Source organism: Molothrus ater, chromosome 7 (assembly GCF_012460135.2).
Source record: "Molothrus ater isolate BHLD 08-10-18 breed brown headed cowbird chromosome 7, BPBGC_Mater_1.1, whole genome shotgun sequence".
Lineage (NCBI taxonomy): Eukaryota > Metazoa > Chordata > Aves > Passeriformes > Icteridae > Molothrus > Molothrus ater.
The window spans coordinates 26,812,990-26,829,112 of NC_050484.2; the positions used below are offsets into that span (position 1 = coordinate 26,812,990).

Below are 16,123 nucleotides of genomic sequence, written 5' to 3' on the forward strand. Positions count from 1 at the left end.
GAGGCACAATTGCAATCACCTGCTGCTAGAGCTGCCAGCTCAGCAGCAACTAAGCCCTGCCCATGGCTCCAGAGTGAATTCACTGTGCTGGTTTGAGGAACTGGGCAAACAGACCAGACTCAACAACTGAATCCTGTCAATACACTTCTCTCTCCTTTAAACAACCTCCTTGAGACCTGGGGGTACAAAGCATCATTAATCTGGAACGAGAAGCATCTGCATGTGGCATTAGCTAGAACACCTGCATACAGCAGCAGAAGAGAAACACCTTTTCCCCTGGAGCTATTCCCTGCAAGGGCACCTGCTTTCCCAGCAAACCTTTACACCAGCAGAAACCCAGTTCCCACCCAGTTGATCACCATTCAGCAACCCAGACAGATGGTCTTTAACTTGTAATTGTAATCTTCTGACACACACAAAACCCACCTGCAGTAGTTTAATCATGTTTTTACACAGAAGGGGCCAAGGCTGGCAAGCAACTCACCTTCCACACAGTGAGGAATCCTTTTCAACTGGAATTTGTGAAACAGCCTCCATACTTTGGGGGGTGACTTACAGCTTCATAGAAACATAAGGCAAAAAATGAAGACTGTGAAAAATAACCAGGGATTTCCTCTTCACTGTGCAGTCACCTTGCCTGCCAGCCTATTTCAGTCATGCAGGCAGAGGAGGGCTTCCTCCCACCATGCCTGGTACAAGCGTATTCCTAACACTGGTCCTGTACGTCTCCCTGTGACAGTACTGCACACCAGGTTCTGTGCTCACTCACACCAGAGCAGGCCAAGGAAGCTCCAGAGCAGTCTTGGCCCCTAGAGCCAAGCTACCTAATGCACCTGCTGCTGCAGCAATCAGGGCAGGGGGAGCAGCTCCACGTGAACCTCTACCAATGTTGCAGTAAATACACTTAAAACTTCAGAGCAGTTTCCTTACCCATCTGTGGGCAGAAGGGAGGCAGGGTACACTGCAAGCCCACTTCCAGATTTTCCCTGTAGTATTGCCTCACTACTTCATCTGTGAACGAGGAACCAAATACAATCTCTGCCTTAATGCCTGCTGACTAAAGAACACAGCATCAATATTTAAACCAGTCAAATTCCCTTGACAAAAAGCAACACATTTATGCCGTGTCTATTGTTCAGGCAGGTAGGAGCAGCAGGCTTCAATGATGGATTAGCCATTTTCTTGGTCTGAAAAGTAATTCCAGATACTTTCAGATGAAATGCACGACAGAATTTAAACATTTATATTAATCTCCTTCTTCCATAATCATTGTTTTCTTTTGATCCAGCATCAAAGACTTTAAAGATATGTATATCATTAACTATGCCAATCAGAAGAGCAGTGAACCTGCAAACCAACTATTTACAGTGTATGTTGAAAAACATGAACTAAGTATTTTTAAATCAGATCTTGCAAGATCAGGGGAGAAGCAGGAAGGTTTCTCATAACAAGCAGGACTTTCAGGAAGTTTTATACAGATTAGTTCTAGTGACAGCTTTAGACATCAGACATCAAATAACATTATCTCTATTGAAGGAGTCCATGCTCCAACCCAAACACTCTGGACAAACACAGAAGATGGCACTACACAAAGCATGGGCCACCACCACAGCCTGAGGCCCACCAGGCCCAGAAATGACATGAGGCTCAACTGTCTACAGCGCAGCCAGATCACCTACTGCTCACCACTAACAAAAGAGCATAAGGAAACAGGGAATCTATAGCTCCCCAGGAACTGAACATTTACCTCCCTGTGACTCTCCCCTTGCAGACTCCTGGTGCATGTGCACAAACTTGCTTTCAGCAGCAACTTGAAGCTCACAGCATTAAGGAGAAAATTAGCTGTGCAAGTCAAATAAAAGCACGTATGCTTCTTTTCAAGTTTCCTTTTAATCTTTGCATGCTAGATAAAAGGAAAAAACAAGATTCATCTCACAGATATGCAACTGTTCCAAAAACAAGCACTGAAGAGCAGAGATTCAAAACAGGCACAAAGATGAAAACAATATCCATATGCAGGTTAAGCATGTCATCCACAAACACTGAACCTGTCAGTGAGAAAGAGAATGCTTGTGGCAAAGAACCTCTTTCAGCTCTATGTGGGTTCATTCCTTATCTCCCTCCCTGCTAAGCCTCAAGCCTCAGAGGAGCAGGATGCACCCTCAAGTTCAAGAAGAATGTGGAAGAATGCAAGAATGTGGACGCTACCACAGGTCCTGGGACAACCAAATATCTGCTGGCCAGCTTTTCCAAATACCTCACTCTCAGCTCTCGTATTTGCCACAGAACAGTAACCCTTTCAATACAATGACACAACCCCCAGTTGGTAACCCAGCATGAACCCAATAAACCAATGTTCTGGACAAGGACAGCTCTCGTGACTGAAACCTTAATTCCAAATCACAATCCAGCTTGTAATGCTGGTTAGTCAGATGCTCTCCTCAGATGCTTATACCTAGAATGATTCTATTCAAGTCAAATGAGATAGCAGATTTCCCACAAAATAACCAAGATAAGATTTCAGGATGTCAAAACAAACATTGTCTGGAAGCAGAGGGAATCTCACACTACTGATCTAAGAAGTACAAAGGAAACAGCAAGAAGAGGAGAAGAAAATGATTGAAAACAGTATCTGTCTAGCATCAAGCTACATTATTTTAAAGAATACATGCAGCAAAAACTATGATCTCTTTATCCTACATTATTTGCAGCAGTAACAGATTTTTAGAGGCAGAAGGGCCTCATTGGATCATTTAATCTGATATCCCATGTAATACAGTACATAAAATCCCAAGCAGTTCCTTCTGCACGGAAACCAATTATTTTCTATGAATAAAGTATTTCTTCTGAAACAGCGTTAGGGTTTAACTTGATTTAAGATTCTCAAATCAAATAAAGGAAGAAAATCAGAACTAAGAACTGTGACCAACAATTTATTTTTTGCTATAGATACAGACAATCCCTATACACAGTAAAATGCAGGAAAACATAAGCATTTTTGTCATCTGCCAAAAAGGGAATCCCCACTCCCAATCCTAAACCAATAGTTTTCAGCCTTCTGAAACATACAGTGATCTACATACTTTCTAATAAGGATGTGGAACTCTACAGAGCAAACAGAAGCCTACAGACAACAGCCTCATTTCCTTTAAGTTATCTTTATAGCTCCCTAAACAATAAACCAAGTTCCACATGGCTGAGAGCTCACAGCTTAGAAACTGGTGTGCTGCTCCCAGTGTGCAAAAAAGCAGAGAGGGCTGGGGTTGTTCCCCTATCCATTCTTAGGCAGTATAAAAAAAACTGTAACAGCCCAAGATTTTTCCCCCATCTTCTACTGTGTAAGATTTATACAAAATAGCGCATTTAGAAGATGCCACATTCACAAAATACCTAAGTAACTAGCACAGAAGCCAAAATTTCTGATATGAATTCACATATAATTGATAAAAAAAAGAACTATCAATGTGTTGCTACTTTAAAATCACTGAAACTATCACATGGAAATACAGATCCAAAAGCTTCAAATAGTGCGAGTGGAAAATCATAAATTTCAATCACAATCTCTTCTGTAACAAAAGACTAAATAAGATTAGTTACCCCCCCATTACTTATTATTAAAGGAATGCCTCAAAGGAATGTCTCCCAGAAAAAAATCTCCATAAGAAACAAAATTCAGATGTAAATTAATCCTTATTAACATGCACACAAGTAACACAGGCATGTTATTAACAGCATTTGAAGATCTCAAACTAAAAATAGACAGATCTTCTGCACATTAGAGGTGGTGTTCATCCAAAATTCTGTCCCATCTCTGGAGAGCCTGCACATGGCACATTGCAGCAGCTGGGGTCAATCTGAGTTTCTACAACTTCAGTGGCAGCAGGATTTGGCTCTTAATTAAGTTCCAGACTTCCCATTGTCCCAACGCTACCACACCTTTCCTGACTAAAAAAGCAGGTTTTAGAGCATTTTTGTTTTAATTGTTCCTCAGCCAAGTTTGGCTGTAGAGCCATTTTCCAGCACACGTTCACTTACCAGAACTGCTTCTCTCATTTATCACAAGTGTCCCTCTGATCCCTGGAAAACAACCCCCCAGTAACACACTTTATTTCCATCCTCCCAGTCTGAAGATGCCAGACTTCAATGGTGATAGCCATGAAGAAAACAGAAGGAAGATAAACAGGCTCAGGGCATCTTCTTGACGTGCCAGAAGTTTTTCCTGGCTCAACTCCCACCCTAGTGCACACCAGCTAAAAGTCCGGCCCTTGGCCTCTTCTCTTTGCCTGTGATTCCCTTATCCCAGTTTAAAAAGACGCACCAGAATCTCTCCTCCTGCTCTCTTCCTCTCAGACTGCCACATGAGAGCCACCACTGGATATCTTCCCACAAGGATAGCAGAATCTGTCCCACACTCATCTTTCCCCAAATCAGCAGCTCCTTTCTCCTCCAAGCTCCTGGCTCATGCAGACCTGCAGATTCCCCAGAGGGCTTTATCCAATTTGAACTGCAAGCATTAAGCTGTCTGCACAACAACTGGTTCTTTGAGACAGGGACACTTGCACAGCTCCCCCCTCTTCCTCACTGTGTGTCTCGCCCACCCAAAGCACAGCCTTTGCTCAGCAGTGTTCGAGGGCTGCAGCTGCACCAAAGGAGCCCCTCTGAATGGGAGCATGAAAACAGCAGGACCACCTGAACCACCCTTTGTGCCAACAGACTTACACTGATGTTTGACCAGTGATCTTGGAATCATCACAAAACACACTCCTGCAAAATAATTGTGATAAATATGGATTGTAGTTAAAACATAAAGAACATCACATGGAAGCCTGGGGTACCCACACAGAGTAAAAAGTACATATTCCAGCAATTCATCGTGGCTCTCCTGTCTAAATCAACTTTCCCTTCACCTTATTTCCCTCTTTTATGTTAGCTGAAAGAACTGGGGAGCCCATGGACCCATGTGACCTAGACAACTTCACTACTACATCATGAGAAACCTGCTTTCCACCGACAAAGCCAGCAAGCCACCCTCACACCAGCTTTCACATGGGTTAGTTTTGTAACAGAGCTACCACCTAGAAAAGTCATCAACTCTCGTTCTAAAGTGTTTGCCCAGCTTCAGCACACTCTCTGCCACAATTCTCATGCACTACTTCCTCCTGAAAAGGGCCACCAGAAAACTGAGAAATGCCTATCAGAAAGCCATCAACTAGATCAATTAGCATCAGCCCCAGATACCTCAGTGATAGCACAACGAAGGATAAACAGCTAAGACCATGTTAGCACCTAGAACTCATGATCTCTCCCTGATAGAAACCTGAAAGATACTTTTCAAGTTTGCTACACTTGAATGCAGACCTAAAATCTAGTCCATCTCATCTGTATTAAACAGCTTGAAGATCTCACATGGTTCCCAGCAGCTCACCTTTCTGCTATTACAAAGCCTCTCCCTTCCACCTTTTCCAAATGTATGCCCCAATTTGTACCACTGCTCCTGTAAGGGAATTATTTTACAGATACCTTTTTTCATGGATGATCCTTCTTTTCACACCACCATCACTCTCTAGCTGTTCTGCAAATTGAAGCTTCAGATCTCCACCTTCAAAGCACTGTCATTTAGTCCAAGATGTCAGCTCCTGCCTTTCCATTCATCTGCAGTACCAGCTCCCATCAAGCCACCTCTAGGTGCAACTTTTCACAGCACTTTTCTCCACACATGCCCTCCTGCTTAGGAAACCTTCTCATTAACTTTCAGCAGGCTTATAGAACAGGAAATTCCAGAAGGAAACAGATTAAACTGCAAGTAGAGAATGGGACCTGACCAACATGAAGAAAGAAGCAGAGTTCTTTGAAGGCAACAAGAAAGTTCAGATCTTGATGGGGATTGAAGCTAGCAGTCTTCCACATGCAAACCTACTCACATAAATTATTCACATTCCAGCAACATTATGCAGGTAACAACTTCCCAAAGACCTAAAGGAAAAGAAAGCAGAAGAGGCAGACAGGAAAACCAGGAAAGCCACCCATACAGGCCTGGAAGAAAAGCTCTAGCCAGACAGACTATATTGCGATCTGTAAGAGCATGCACCTCCCAAAACCTGTGTGCAGTTTCAGCTTTCCATACCACATCCAATCATTGCATAAGAAATTCCTTCTGGAGGTCAAGCAGTTCAGCCAGGCACACAACAGCAGCACAGCGATGACACCCTTGGTGCCTCAGGATACAACACTGCAGTGCTCCTCTGAGCATCTCAGAGTCAATCAAGGTACACAACTGCCTTCTCCAAGGGCTTAATTTACAAAAGTAGGAGTGTACTGCAGTATTTGCACAAGGATCATTCTGTCCACAGCACTCCAAACAGATGAAAGCACATACAAACACACAGTTTATTGAGGACCATTGGGTTAAACAATTTGGTGCATCACGACTGATTCCATCAACTATGAGCAAACAGAATTCCCTCCAAAACTCAGGTGCACTTTTTATTCCAATGTGAAAGCTCAAGGTGTCTATATTTACAGAGCTATTACAGTAACTGGAGTATGAACAGGTCTGGCTTCATCAGACCACTCTGGTGATGGGTGTACATCAGTAAAAGCCTGTAAAGCCCAGCTCTGTACCACACTGGACGAGCTGTGACCCTTTATTTAAGCTCCCAACAGTGAGACATGAAGTCCTCCCAAATTGTTAAAAGCAGACATTTGTTCCATGTCACTGCACAAGCACTGATGCCTCCATTTGCTGCAGGATTTCCAATTAGACCCAACACAACTATGTCACTTGATATTAGTCAAATGGAGAGTCATGGCAATACAAGGCAAACTCGCTGTCTTTTAATAGAGCACAGGTCTAACAGACAAAGAAAATTAGTACAAAGAGCTGATTCCTAACAAGCATTTCACAGTAAATGCAGATCCTACTCAGACAATATAACTTCAAAACACACTGAACTGAAGCAACTTTACATTTCCCATTTGCTGTTACCAGGTTCTCAACTACCAGCTGACTGGCACAAACACTCAACACTGGCAAGGCGGCAGCACCACAGTTCACCTCGCAGTGCTTCCACATCCCAAGGAAATCTTGCCAGCCTTTGTGCCTGTGTGCACGTCCTGCCTGTAGGAGCAGAGCTGCCACACAAAGGGCATGGCCAGGCTGGATGAGGCTTTGAGCACCCTGTTCTAGTGGAAGGTGCCCCATCCACTGGCAGAGGGGCTGGAACCAGATGATGTTTAAGATCCCTTCCAACCCAAGCCATTCTGTAGTTCTATGTCAGAATGGGACTCTAGTGTGCAATTTTTCATCATTTCCACAAACTTCTCCCCAGGAGGTTACTTCAAGAGATGAAAAAGCATTAGTAGCCACAAAAATTTTCTCACACTTAATGCAGATTCGATCCTACACATTCTTTCCTCTGGCCAAAATCCCAGCCACACTATAAAAAATTATCAGGCTCTCCATGGTCTGATAACTGCGAGTCTTTGCTCTGATTCTTGAATACTCAAATGTTGCTTTATTTTAAAGTTCCATGCTTAGCACAAATGAAGAACTCAGTAGGTTTTGCCTAGTTAAGAAAAAAATAGATCTCATCTAGAAAGAAAGTAATGAGCGATTTGTGAGAAGCAACATTCATTTGAAAAATTCAGACTACATGTCTCCACTGTGTTCCCTCCTACATTTAATGATACAGCCACGGACCAGACGACACATGGGATACAATTACATGAGGCAGCTTCATACACAAAGCACAGTTCAGCCACCAGCTCTGAGCAAGGCAAGCTGACTGTGCTCAGCCTCAGTGAAGCTGTCACTGGTACCCTGGGTTACTCAGAGTCACCACACAAAACTGCTGGCATCACTGGCATCCCAAAAACATTTACATGGGAGTCAATTCATGTAAGCACCTCTGACACCGGGACACTTAGTACTTATCAGCTAATAAATTCTGCTAAAAAACAAGTAATAAATAAGCTTTAGAGCCTTGACAATATACAGTGATATGGTAGATGAAACTAGATGGTGAGTCCAGAGATCCCTGCAACCTGAGTTACCCGGTGACCCTATAGCTAATGCTACCTTTCTGTTCCAAAATGCAACTGCTGAAAAAGGAGGGCTGCCAGAGCCAGAAATGCACATCTGAAACACAAAGGTAACCCTGCAGCAGATTACCTAGTCCCATGGGCTAGTCTTCCAAAAAAACCCATAGGTGCACTTAATGCTAAGAGCACACCGGAATGTTTAAAAAAGCATTAACAGGTATTTTCCAGTCCTATTTTTAAGGAAGAGATCATTAAATTATTGATCTTATATTCATCTATTCTTTTTTCACCCAACTTCTGAATTCTCTATCCAATTTTAACAAATTTCAACCTAATATGATAGGGAAAACAGAGATACCAAAGATTATATGCAAATACAAATACAGTAACGAAAAGAGAATCCACAGAAACACAGACCTCAGCATGAGGAAAACCAAAGCATGAGATACCAGCAAATCTAAAAAGAAAAAGGCAAAGGAAAAAATGAGGCTTCATACAGCTTCCCTACTTACAAAATTACTTAATTAAAACTAGACCAAGTCAGAGGCAACTGGAGCCCACTGACAGTGGGACTTTCAGTACACAATTTTTTCATGCGGAAGTTCAAAGGGTGAGACAAGGATGACTTTTATGACAACTTCAAGGAATGTCCCACAAAGAAGACATGGAAGAACGTGCATACTTTCAGTGGAGAAGCTAACAGGTTGGTGCTGGTGGGAGGACCCTGGGGGCTGATGAGCATTTCTTTCAGCATCGAGAGGACAACAAAACTCCACTGAACAATTTAGAGACTAGCAAAGAAATCAAGGTCCCAGTAAATCCAGCACTAATACCAGCCTTCCATTCAGGTCATGTCAGGAAAAGTGAGGATTCACTCCTACTCACCCTGCTTCCTACTAAACATGAAGGCAGATGGGTCCCACATGCATATAAATGACTGCTAATTTTACTCCAGAGGTAACAAGCACAATATGAACACTCTGTAAGTCACTTGGGGATTTCTAAGGATCAAAACCAGTACACTGTTCAAAATATTTTATTTAAAGTGTTCAAGCAATTTAAGACATAGTATCATATCTGTTCTACCACACAAAGGACTGAAACAAAATTGTCCTACCACTATGCATAATCCTGTTACTCTACACTGTACATAAACAATTCAAAATCATCACAAGATCTATCCTAAAACCAAATGTCTTGTCTTATCTGTTCATCTCCAGGAGTTTTCCAATGTTCTTTCTGCAGGCAACTTTCATCTGACATGCAGTCTAAATTTACTCACAGCCAGTTTATACCCAGTCGTTCTTGTGCTAACCTTGCCCTTTAAATCTAAGAGTTCTTTCCCATCCCTGACAGTCACTCCTCTGATGTATTTATGGACAGCAGTCATATTCCCTGTCAGCCTCCATACTGTAAACTAAACAAGCCAAACCTCTTCGTCTCCTCTGGTCAGGCAGGCTCTCCAATACCCTGAACACCCCACTAGCCCTTCCCTGCACCTGTTCCAGCTTGAATTCCTTTCTTGCAGACAGGCAACTAGAACTGTACAACACATGCCACAGAAGGGCCCAATAAGGCACTCTACAATAGCATTAGTACACCCTTATCCCATGAAAATAAATCCCCAATAATCTGCCTTTTCCACCAATGCATCAGCTGTGACCCTTAGCCTGCAGTGAAGCAATACACACCAAGGTTTTCTGGCTAACTCTGTTAGACCTCTAATAAACCCTAGTGACAAGACTGAAGTGCTGCACATGAAACACTACACCAGCATTAAAGGAATAGCTTTATCCTCTCAATTTAGTAACCACAATGGTTCAGTCTGTTGTGTGTTGACCCAGACACACAGTTCCAAACAAGAGCCTCTCGGCCTTGCCAATGCTGAGCCAGTCACTCTACCAAACACACAAGAGAAAACATATCTAACAAAACAAAAATATAACAAAAACACCCAAACAAATACACACCAAAAAATACCACCCCCCCAAAAAAACCACACGCCAAAAAACCCCAACAAAACCAAAACCACAGGCACACAAAAATTAAAACACTTAACAAAAACAACAAAGCAAACAAACAAACAAGAAAAAAATAGCCCCAGACAACTTTTCTTAGTCCCAGCACTAAAATCCTAAGGGAGCTTAATTTAGTCAGCTAACAAAACTGGGGAATCAAATCTCTACAAGACAGAGTGATATGCAAGGGAGACTTTTACTTTGCATCCCATATTTCCATTTATTTCTCACCATCCACTATGGGCCACCAAGAGACAGGATATCAAGCTGTAATTTAATTAAAACTCCATGTAAGTGTTGCAATTACCCTCAGGCTGCTTTGGTCAAAACAAGAGAGATTGAAGTGGTTGAAGGGGTTTTACTGAGTGTGAAATTCTTGGTTGGTTTAAAGCATCTCCTTATGGTTTGTAAGGTTGCTGTGCTGCAGACACTTCTGGGACATCTGAGGACTCTGCTCCAGGCTTCAGCTACTTCTGAAACAGGTGACCCAAAGGAAATACACTTTGGTTTACAAAAGCTACCTGTCTTCTCAGGGATAGGGTTATTTTCCCCTTCAATTCATGAATGAGCTTTGGATATTGAGCTTTAAAGCCAGGAGAAAAAGAGGTTAGACCTTGAAAGTGCCACTATGGAAACAAACTTCTGTCCTAATTATTTCAACACTCTGTCTGCACTCTGCACGTTCCCTTGGGATCCTGTAGGTTCTCATTATTTGTATTTGATTTGGTAATACCTTGGTAAACAACTGAGAGACACTGTTCTTTAGCATGCTCAGGATCACAAACCTTTTGTTTTATGCAACCAGTAGCACATCCACTTTGTGCATAAAACAACAAGTATTACTGCTCCACTAGAGTTCTTCCCACTACAGCCAGAAAAGGACAATCCTTCCTGCTATACCAGTCTTTATTACCTTTTAAGCATGAAGAAAAAGCTACAGAGGAATTCTAAATGCTGACTTGCTAGAGCAGGTAATTTTTCCCCTGCTCTGAATCCAAAGGTCTGAAACTAGCACTAAATTTGATCTATTCCAGCTGCTACAAATCTTCTGTTCTCCACTGCACCCTCTGTGGCCCTCCCCACACTGCTGATACCACTGAGGTAAGAGCTGCACCATAATCCAATCAAATTACCATACAGAGCAGTTAAGTGTTGGGAAGGCAGGTCCAGCTATTAGAGCCAGAGAAAAAACAACTGATCAGCTGGACTGGGAATGAGCACCAATGCCTACAGGAAACTGGGTATCCTGGAGCCCAAACTCTGCTCTTCCATAAGTTTAAGGCAGGAAAACCCACCTATTAGGAGTATGCCAGCACAGAAGCTTAAAAATAAGGACTGGGCACACTCCACAAATGCAGTTCAAATGAGTCTTTAGCCCTTCCTAAGGTAACTCTTCTCCCCACAAGGGAAGTCATCAACAGCAGTTTCTGCACAGTCCCTTTTGCAATATGGGCGTATGGAAGGAATGGGCTGTACTCTCAAGTCCAGATCTCAAAATCACTTTTCCTCCATAATCACTTTCTCATGTCTTTTGTACATCAAAACTAATTTAATTCTTCTCTATCAGCCATTTCAGCTTCATGGTAAAGAGTGATGAAAGCAGTAGCTGACTGTATACATTACTGATCTCCATGCACCCCCAGCAGCTCAAAACTCAGCAGCTAACAGCAGCTGCTTGGAAACCCTTTACAAGTCTCTTTTTCTTCCACAGATGGTGAAGTCCTTTCCCTTCATGAATTAAATACTCAACAAAACACACTCACCAAATTATCATATCAACCCATAACCATGCATGATAATTATGTCTTAAATCAGGATTTCTTCTACCGAATTTCAACCAAAATAAACATGGTATAGAGAACAAATGTATGCTTATAATGAACAACCATTCATCAGCTTAAGTAACTCTAATGGATGTCACTTTAAACTAAGCCTGCACCATCTGTTCTACCCCTCAATTAGCAAGCAAAAAAAATTATTCGATACACAGTTTAAGAAAGCCAGCTAATTTATGTAAGTTTTATTTCTCTTCAGCTCAGTGAAACATGCTCTTGCAATGCCTGATATTCAGAAACAGATCAGAATGGAAGGTTGCTTTCTCTAATGCTGTTAGGAATTTTGTCAGGGGAAATAAAATATCTGTGCCATATTTCACCATATCCAAAAAATGCTCGTTAACATCTTACATTTTACATTAAGGAGAATGATGTCTCTCTCAGTACCAAAATCAGCTGGGAACTAAACAAATCAAATCCGAAGTGCTGCGTACATGAGCACAAACAAAGCTCAGGATGAAGCCCTGCCCAGACAGACTGAGTCTACCAGCACAGCAGGAGCTGTGGATGTGTCCTCAGACCAGGGGGTCTGTTAACCATGTCAGTTCCTAACTCGCCTCCCAGAGGCAAAACCCAGTCCAGTCCTACAGGCTGCTGGGCCTCACACAGACCTGGCTGCCCTGGGACAAGGGGACCATTCCATGCAAGGTGAGATACTCTCCTTGGAAAGCAAACCCTGTCCAGTGAGAGCAGTGCAGTGCCAAAAAATCACTACTTGTGAAGGTGCATGAAAAAAATACAAAGCTGCATCCAATTCCTTACTGCAAACCTCCATCCAGTTTCCCTTCAAGCTGGCCTCTCCTACCACTCTGCAACAAGTGAAAACACTGAATAAAATCTCTCTTCATTATGTTGGACCCTGACCTGCTTGAAGGCTCTGTCACCATAAATTTCCCTCTTAGATGTTTGTCTAAAAAACCCTACAAAAATAAGAGCTATTTCCACTGGAAACCTCAACTCCACCAGTACAGGCAACACATCCCAGGGAAAAAGGTGCAAGAGACCTCATCTCCCAATACTGCTGAGGAGAAGCAGGTAAGAGAAGTCACAGTGCCAAACACTCTCAGCTCACCTCTCAGAATAGCATCCTGGTGGAAAACTACTTTAACATCCTGGACATATTACTTTACACCTTAATTTACATCATGGTTTGGGTACTGAGAAAGGCTCATCAGGCACAGATGAGCCAGGAGATCCTGCACACTTAACATCCCTATTACTAAATGCTGCAGAAGCAGCTCCAAGCGAGGTGGCTCACCAGGGGATTACTGACATTTCAGCTCTCTCCCCTTGCCATAGCATTGTGGAACCTGAGAGGACGTGCTGAAGCCTCTGACACTGCTGTGCTGTTTTGCCTCATGTTTTAAGACAGACAGCTCTGTGCAGGCCTTGGTTATTGTTCAGAGATTGAAAGCTCAGCAAAATAACTCGCTTTTATGCTTAGCAGGGGAAGAAAAGGAGTCAAGCAGAACCACCATCCTGAAACAGCACAGACCAAGCAAACAAAGCACAAATGAAGAAACAGACCAGAGGCAGAATTCCTCTTTGGCCTAAAGCATCCTGCAATACCTTCCCCAGCTCAGCCTCACTGGTGTAATCCACAACTCCTAGCGCTCACACAAACACAGGCTCTCTGCTATAAGCAACTGTGCTCCAAAGAGGAGTAAGAGCTCTCAAGGAGAATTCATCTTATCACTCTGCACCATTCTTATGTCTTCTACACACCTGTAAGTGCTGCTGAGAAAACTCAAGCCTGCAATGGCTGTTGGGTGCAGTTCAAGCAAGCATAAACATGCAAATGGCTTTGCACTGGACTTCAGTGCCTTGTTTCATACAATCACCTTTACGTTTCCTTGACTTGAAAAGCATCCTGAACTATCCAGGTGCCTTCTGCACCTCAGGCATCTGTCTGTTACAAAGCAGGGACCAGTGATCAGGTCACAAGATGATTTGTTAAGGAGTTTTAGAGTACTGAATGCTATCAGAAGTATGTTAGGCCTCACCATATTTTACACATGCTGTTTTCAACAGACTTGAGACAGCACCAACCAAAGAAAAACATATCTGCCCCCCATAATTCTTTTTTTCCCTGAATATCTTGAAAATAAAGACTCCATTATCTACAGTCATGGTGCTGAGGTCAAGGACTTCACAAAGAAGTGTCATGAAAAAATAGAAACAATGTACAGAAAACCAACAAAGCCTAAAAAGGTCAACGAGGGTCATGACATACACAGATCAGATGGCATGCCAGTGAGGGAGATAGCTTGAGCCCTTCCTGTAAAGATGCAATTTTATCACCAGTTCAAGCTCCTTTTAACCCAAACTAAACTGGTTTGCCTTAGAGATGCCTCTTCTCTGGTCCACTGCTGTTTCCTTGGTGATAACATATAAGCACAAGTGTTCAGTTAGAGGAGTCCTAGACAGGCAGGAGCCATGAATCCACTGGATGCTGTCCAGAATAATGGCTCTTGTTATCCATACTCAGTCTTATTCTGAGAACACACACTTTATTGGTGAAGTGCTAGGAAAGTTCAAATCATGCAGATGATCTCAATCTTTGTTTTAAACTGATACTCTTTCAAGCGAAGTGACTGAGGTGAGAAGAGAAACAGACTACAAATACTCAGCTTCTTCCACTGTGAGCACACCATTGCAGTTCAGCTCTCCAGATGGCTGTGATGCTTAGCCTTTCACTCCTAAAGTTGACACACTAATCCATGAACTGGATCAGATGGCACCAGCTCCCCTGCGCTCTCACACCAGACAAAGCTGAGCTTCTGAACCCCTACCCCACAAGCAGTCAGGGAAAAAGGCAACAATAATGCAGATGCAGGCATTAAAACAGAAGGAGGAGACTGGCAGAAGAGGGGCACTAAGCCTTGGCTGGATCCTGAGGCAGACTTCACCACACCACTGACCTTCACATAGCCAGCTTGCCCCACTCAAAGGCTTCACATCTCCTACTGTACTCATTCACTGAGAAAACACCCTCCAGACATCTGAGACATGTCTCTGTTATGCTTACTAGAACTTATTAATCACAGCAAATGCTATCTATAGAACACACACATTAATGAACAGCCAGCTCAGCAGCATGAGTTCTGGAACAGAGTCACTACAGTACAGAAGTGCCATCAGTTTGTTACTGGAAAATGAATACCACAGAGATCATTATAAGCATGTAGTTCAACAGACAAAAGATTGAGAAGAGAGCAAATTATCTGAATAGAAATTCTGCAAACTAAGTGCAATACTGGGATTGCAAAGCACTGCACAGCTCCATGATCTACATCACTTCATGAAATCCATGCAACACTCTGTAATAATTTCAATTTTACTGTGCTTGGGTTACTGTTCCACTGAGAATCATGGAAGTTTATAGGAGAAAACCAGTTAGCAAGAAAGGGGCAGTAAGAATATATAATACTCTCAGAAAATTATATGTACACTGCTTGTTCACAACAGCAAGCTAAATATTTCTTTGTGTGTTCCACCAGAATAGATTCTCTATTGAGACCATATTAGCTTTGGTGGTTTGGTGATAGTGTTTTTAGTACATGAGGTTTTTTTCCCATACATGCCAAACAGCTTCTACAACAGCTGCTTGTTGACAAAAATGAAAAGAAAGAAATGCAGTTGTGCAGAACACTCTGCAATGTCACAACCACCTCCCAGTCAAAACTTCTATTAAAAATAATTTAAATTGAGTATGCTGAGCTCCAGAGCACTTACAACTCTCCTTCACTTCTACAGGTGTGAACTCCAGTACAACCCCCATCTTTAGGCACAGCTCTGTAGGAACTTTCACTCTGAGATTCCCCACCACTTATCAAAAAGGAACATTATTACATCCCACACATTAGCTTCAGTACTTCATTAGACTTTTCAGAGGGCCTCATGAACAGACCAGGACAAGAGTTTTCCAAGTCACAGCTGAGAATCCCTCCCCACTCCCACAGCACCTGGCTGTGGTAAGACTTGCTCATTAAATCTGAAGGGAAATGAAGTCTCATGGCAGGGATAACAAGGCAGTGGAGTTCCATGTCCTACCAACTCATCTCAACATTATCAAATCCAACAGAAGGCACATACACACATTATCTTTCTTGAGCTAAGTACAATTCATCTACTATGTTGCCCACAGAAAACAGCAAAAGTCTAGCAAGATTTAATAACAGTGAAAACAAATGCAGTTCATATATGCTTTTTTCAGTTTGATAAACCTTT

The 16,123-nt window shown here is 42.5% G+C and overlaps 1 protein-coding gene across 1 annotated transcript in view; it reads right to left on the bottom strand.

Annotated features, from left to right (window-relative positions):
• The window catches only part of CLASP1 (cytoplasmic linker associated protein 1), a 170,684-nt gene that overhangs the window by 142,189 nt on the left and 12,372 nt on the right, over positions 1–16,123 (bottom strand). The window lies entirely within an intron of this gene.